Source organism: Schistocerca piceifrons, chromosome 1 (genome assembly GCF_021461385.2).
Source record: "Schistocerca piceifrons isolate TAMUIC-IGC-003096 chromosome 1, iqSchPice1.1, whole genome shotgun sequence".
NCBI classification, from domain to species: domain Eukaryota; kingdom Metazoa; phylum Arthropoda; class Insecta; order Orthoptera; family Acrididae; genus Schistocerca; species Schistocerca piceifrons.
Window position 1 is genome coordinate 185,772,325 of NC_060138.1, and position 6,576 is coordinate 185,778,900.

Genomic DNA, 6,576 nt, shown 5'->3' on the forward strand with positions numbered 1-6,576 from the left:
CCTTGTAAAATGCTTGCATGCATTGGTTAACTTTGCATTTCAGAAGAAGGTATAAATTTTTACATAAAAATTCTGTCTTGGCGGGCCGCACAAAAATCATTAGCAGACCGCACGGACCCGCAGGCTGCTATTTGCCCCCACCTGCTTTACACCAATAGTCCCTTCACAAAAGAAATCAACATGCATTGCCAAGTGACAAACGATGCACTGACGTCAAAACAGGAAAGACTGCACGCTATGACTGCTTACAGCGCCATATTTCCACCCGGTTACAGAAAGTGGAACTATTATTTTTTTCAGCATATCCTGCAATATACACAGCCTGCATTGCAGCACTCGGAACACTATCAGTTTAATTATAAACACCCGGTATCAACTATTATTCATAGTTGCGTACGCAGTCAGATACTTTATTCATCATTGGAGACAAGTTTGAGGCAATGCTCGTTACTCAGATTGTTATGGTAGAACGTATCAAATACCACTCGTTGCTACTAGAGACAAACACTGTAGTGCTTCTTATTCTTTAAAAGGCAAGATGATAACTATTGCTGGATACTAATAGAAACTCTGTTGCTCTTTCCCAACTGTGTACAGGCTTCCCAGTGCATTATTGCAGGAGCATCAAAGCGTCACTTCATAGCGACTTCGAAGCTCGACTGTGCCACTGCTGCCTACTGCTGCTCACCGCTACTTCTTCGACTGATTCCTGGTAATGACTGTGCTAGCCGCTTGTAATGTATACTGATTTTCAAGGCTCTTTGACAAGTTTCTCTTGTAGTGTTGCATCCCAAGTCTCTTCCCTAATACCTAGAAAAGTCCAACCTTAGTTGAAGTGATTCTCATACGACTTTGCTACCATTTCAGTGTTTGCCTCGGCTGTCTGGCCGCTGTTACATCTGCTCTATACAGACGTGTCACCCTATGGTGGCTGTGGTTGTGAATCCACCATATTCGCCTGTGTGTGTGGACACCGCACCTTCCCAGTGCCACACCTTTGCACTGCCTTCATATTACTATCAAGTAAATTTTCTTTCTTTTACTAGCAGCCATGTAGCAGGAAGCTACCATGTTTCTCCGATGTCCAGTGATTTGCGTTGCTGTCAGTTGGAGTCAAAATATTTTCGCATTCGGAAGAGAAAGTTGGTGACTGAAATTTCGTAAATAGATCTCGCCGCGAAGAAGACCGCCTTTGTTTCAGTGACTGGCACCCCAACTCACGTATCATATCAGTGACACTCTCACCCCTATTGCGCTATAACACGAAGCGACCTGCCCTTCTTTGCGTTTTTTCGATGTCCTCCGTCAATCCTACCTGGTAAGGATACCACACAGCGTAGAAATATTGCAGCAGAGGACGGACAAGTGTAATGTAGGCTGTCTCTTTAGTGGGTTTGTCGCATCTTCTAAGCGTTCTGCCAACAAAGCGCAGTCTTTGTTTCGCCTTCCCCACAATATTATCTATGTGGTTTTTCCAATTTATGCTGCTCGTAATTGTAATTCCTAGGTATCTAGTCGAATTGACAGCCCTTAGACTTGTGTGATTTATCGTATACCCAAAATTTCTCGGATTTCTCTTAGTACCCATGTGGATGACATAGCGCTTTTCTTTGTTTAGTGCCAATTGACAAGTTTCTCACCATACAGAAATTCTCTCTAGATCATTTTGTAATTGAAATTGATCGTCTGATGATTTTACTAGACGGTAAATTATAGCCTCATCTGCAAACAATCTAAGGGGGCTGCTCAAATTATCACCTAGATCATTTATGTAAATCAGGAACAGCAGAGGGCCTAAGACACTACCTTGTGGAACGCCAGATATCACTTCTGTTCTGCTCGATCATTTACCGTCTATCACTACGAACTGTGACCTCTCTTGAAACAAAAGTGAAGCAAATGGGGTGAAAGTGATATCGTAGAGCTGCAGTGAATTACCAAATACTTCTTAGCAGCAATACGCATGCCGAAAAGCCTTTGAGAATCGTGCGCTACTTTGCTCGCAGAATGAATTTTCACTCTGCACCAGAGTGTGCTCTGGTCAGAACCTCCCTGCGGACTGGGGCTCGAACCCGGAATCTTTTGACTTTCACTGGCAGTTGCTGTACTCGACTGAGCTACCCGATCACGGCTCACGATCCGCCCTCACAATTTCATTTCCGCCAGTACCTCATCTCCTACGTACCAGGTTCGAGTGCCGGTCTGCCTCTTAGTCTGCCAGGAACTTTCGCTACTTACTTACTTGGATTGTACCTCATACTGTTGACCATGCACAAAATAGAAAAGGTTAGCTAGTATCAAGATTTGTTTAAGGCTTTAATTACACTGTTAAATAGATTCTTAGCTACTAATCTGTGTATTAGGAAATTCTGTTACACATAGTTCACTGCGGTTCACATTGCAGTTGTGTTGATAAAGCAGGTAAGTAAAATACTGATCTTCAGTTACAAATAATACATCAGTAATCTCAAAACTAGGAATAACTACTGTAGGGATGAATATGAAACGTGTGATTACCTTAAACGCCTGATAATTGAACCACAGTTGTTCAGCATAAGTGAAGGCAGTAACAGGGAATAATTGTTAGTATTTCTAGCTGTGTTACAGATTTCGTCTTGCCCAATTAGTGTCAAGACAGTCGAGTTCACGGTTTATCGCCTGACGACGGCGTAGATCAAATATTATTGTTGAAGTACTATGACACAAAAATGTCTGTGCAACGAAGATACTGAAATCTTTATTCACCGTGAAGACTCATGGGATATGTCGAAAGATTAATGCAGTGAGCTATATAGTCCAGTCTGACACTGTTTATAAAATTTAACCGTCTTGCTTTGTGTTTTAATTGCGGAATTGACTTAAATTATACCAACGCAAGTTCTTGCAACGCAAATATGACAGTGATAAATCATTTCAGCCTGGGGGAAAGGTTATAATATCCGCCATTGGTAACTATCTGTTATAAATTAAGATACCTAAGATTTTCTGATGCTGTATTGGACACTGATCCCACATTTGGCGATCAAATTTCAATAATCAGGAGGACGATGAGAAAATTCATAGTGCTGAGAGACAAGGTGGAATTCATTCTATCAATGTGGCACACACACGCGTTAGTAAGTTCGCATTCTGATGTTTTGAAGTGACGTTCTTGCATTCACAAGCTATAAGGATTTTATTAAAAACAATCAAGTACATGTAACACAGACACATGAAGGAAGACAAAATAATACGCTACAGGTGTATATCAGCAAGAAAATTCCAAGGAATTGCACATATGAGCTTTACCGTAGCTGCTTTGTCAGTTTCAGTTGCTTATTTCTCCTCTGTTTAGTTATGTATGAGTATTTTTAAAACACAAATAATTGACGCCGTATATGCACGTTTGTAATTTCACTCGTTATGCCTTTCAAAGCTATTGCTTTACGTTAATCGCTATAGTTTTGTGCAATATCACAGTAGTTTCAGTCTTCGAGACGTTACCTGTTTTGGTTGGCAGGAGAGCCAACACCGGGTTACTAGAGGAGGCCGAAAGGCACGCGTTTAAGCTCACGCAGGCTTGCGTGAGGTCTAGAACAGGTCAGGGATATGAGACTAGCAAAAATAGTACGTATCTGCTGGAATACTTAACTTTAATCCATAATTGGTGAACATCGCTCTTGACGGTACATGTTTTACAGCATCAATAGTAACTGGTAATGTCGCCTTGCTAGGTCGTAGCAAATGACGTAGCTGAAGGCTATGCTAACTATCGTCTCGGCAAATGAGAGCGTATTTTGTCAGTGAACCATCTCTAGCAAAGTCGGCTGTACAACTGGGGCGAGTGCTAGGAAGTCTCTCTAGACCTGCCGTGTGGCGGCGCTCGGTCTGCAATCACTGATAGTGGCGACACGCGGGTCCGACGTATACTAACGGACCGCGGCCGATTTAAAATGGGCGTCTATATGAGGTTTGCCCAGAAGGTAATGCACCGCATTTCTTTGTCTCAGCAAAATACAATGCTTCGAATGCGAAACGTTACGTGTGTATTATTTGAAGCCTCCTGAGTGAGCGCTTCTAGTTTCCGTCACTTCCGACAGATTGCGTAGCTGCAGGACAGTTTCAAAATGACTTCTTTAGGTGATGTTCGTTACAAGCAACGTGCAGTCATTGAGTTTATCACTACAGAGAAAGAAACTGTGGGGAATATTTACAAAAACTTGTGCAACATCTATGGAGCATCTGCCGTCAACAGAAGTACAGTTAGTCGCTGGGCACGGTGGGTGATGTCATCAGAAGGGTGTTCGGCGGAGGTCCACGATTTGCAGCGGTCGGGGAGACCATCCATGGCTGTCACACCTGACATGTTGCAGCGAGCAGATGTCATTCACGAGGACAGACGCATCACTACTCGGCAGTTAGGCGCTGCATCTGTCAATCAGCAAAGGAAGTGTGGATGCAATTGGATGCAGTTATCTGCACTCTTGGATATTAAAAATTGCGTGCAAGATGGGTCCCGCAGTGTCTAACTGTGCATCACAAATCGTTCAGAAAAAAACATTTGCCTTGATTTGTTGCAACGTTTTGTAGCTGAGGGGGAGGCCTTCTTGTCGTAGACTGTGACAAGTCATGAAACCTGGGTTCACAATTTTGAGCCGGAAATAAGACAACAGTCGATGAAATGGCGCTATCCTAACTCTCTACAGAAGAAAAAATTCAAAACAACTGCTTCCACCGATAAGGTCATGATTACCGTGTTCTGGGACTGTGAAGGTGTGATTCTCATTTATGTGATGCCAAGAGGCGGTATCATTAATTCAGAAGTATATGTCATCACATTAACAAAACTCAAGACGCGCTTCCGGTGACTTCGGCGTCACAGCAACACAGGAGATGTTTTGCTGCAACGTGATAACACTCAACCCCAAACAAGTCTGAGGACCGCTGAACACATCGCAAAACGGGATTGGTCAGTGTTACCCCATCCACCCTACAGCTCTGACCTAGCCCCTCGGACTTCCGCTTGTTTGGGCCATTAAAGGATGTGATTCGTGGAAGACATTTTGAGGGTGATGAGAAGGTGATTCACACAGGACAAGGATTGGAGTGATGGGGCATACACGCCCTCGTTTCGCGCTGGAGGAAGGCCATAGAACAGGATGTAGATTACATGGAAAAATAGGATATGTAGATAAAACACCATTCTTTCGAGTGTGTAATTGTTCGACAAAAAAAAAAAAAACGCTGTGCATTACTTTCTGGGCAACCCTTTTACGTACTGGCATCTGTTTTATCCGTTTACTTCCTGTTGTATAGTAGATAATGATTTGATAAAGTAAGTTTACTACACAAAATTATGAACCTCAGATTTAGCTTCATAACAATCGTACTAGTAAACTACTTTTGTATTAAATACTAATAATTATTTCCATCTGGCATTTAAGAAAATTAAATTAAGATAATATTTCTTAGATTATGTGATGCCCAATAGTACTCCAACACTCGTTACTGACCGAAAGAGAAACTTCACGTAAATGCACATAGTTTCTTGAACTCAGGGCTGAGAAATGCAAGAAATTAGACATGCCATCAACTTGTTTTGCAGCACTCGATTTTCCACCGTTACTGATTATTTTACTCGTAGTTCCTCTTCTTGTGATGATTCAGTCTTAGTTTCTATTCGATATAACTAAAATTTTGCATTACCGTTACTTTACTTTCCTGACCCATTATTAACCGTTTTTCACATCGTTACTAGACACACATTAACACATATGGAGATCTTTACCTTGCTTTTGACAGTGGATGCTACATCTACATCAGTACTCCTAAAGCCGCCGGTTTGTGGCCGAGGGTACTTCTGGTAACACTAACTGGTCCCCCCTTCCCTGCTCCACTCGTGAATGGCGCGTGGGAAGAATGATTGTCTTTAAGTCTTTGTATTGGCTCTAACTTGTCGAATTTCTCTAATTTTGGTGTAGCAGCCAGAAATTTATTGCTAAATTATGTATTTCAAACAATCCTGTGTTGCATCAATTGCGGATAACTCAGCATGGCGCTGTTCCTTCTCGTGCTGTTTTTTGTCTGCTGTTGAATATAAAGTTGTACATTGTGCATGATGATAACATATCGAGCTAGTAACGATTCAGAAGGGAAATAAGATCTATATTAATAACCAAAAAAGTAACATTTTCAACTTTCCGTAACAATTTTTATTTATTTATTATCTATTTCTGTAGTGAAACATGAATAAAGCGTTTCATTTAGTAAGTATAGCCGTTTTTTCCATAAACTGATAAAAGATTGAGTTAAAAAATGTATCTGCAAGTGATCCTCTACAGAGCTATAAACTTAAAATTCATGATACAGTCATTACAGAAACGGCCAAAGAAAATTGGCCCTTATTGCATGCTCATAGCCAGCCATCTGTTTCGAAGAACCTAGTTTTTTGAAGAAAGACACAATCTTGTTGAAACTCATTTTCTGGCGCTATTGATGGCAAGAGCGACTGATATTTTGTAGTGTGGCCAATCTTACATGAAACCGCGTATGGTTCTCCAAGGTTTACCCAGGGGCACTTATTTCGGGTGTTAGACC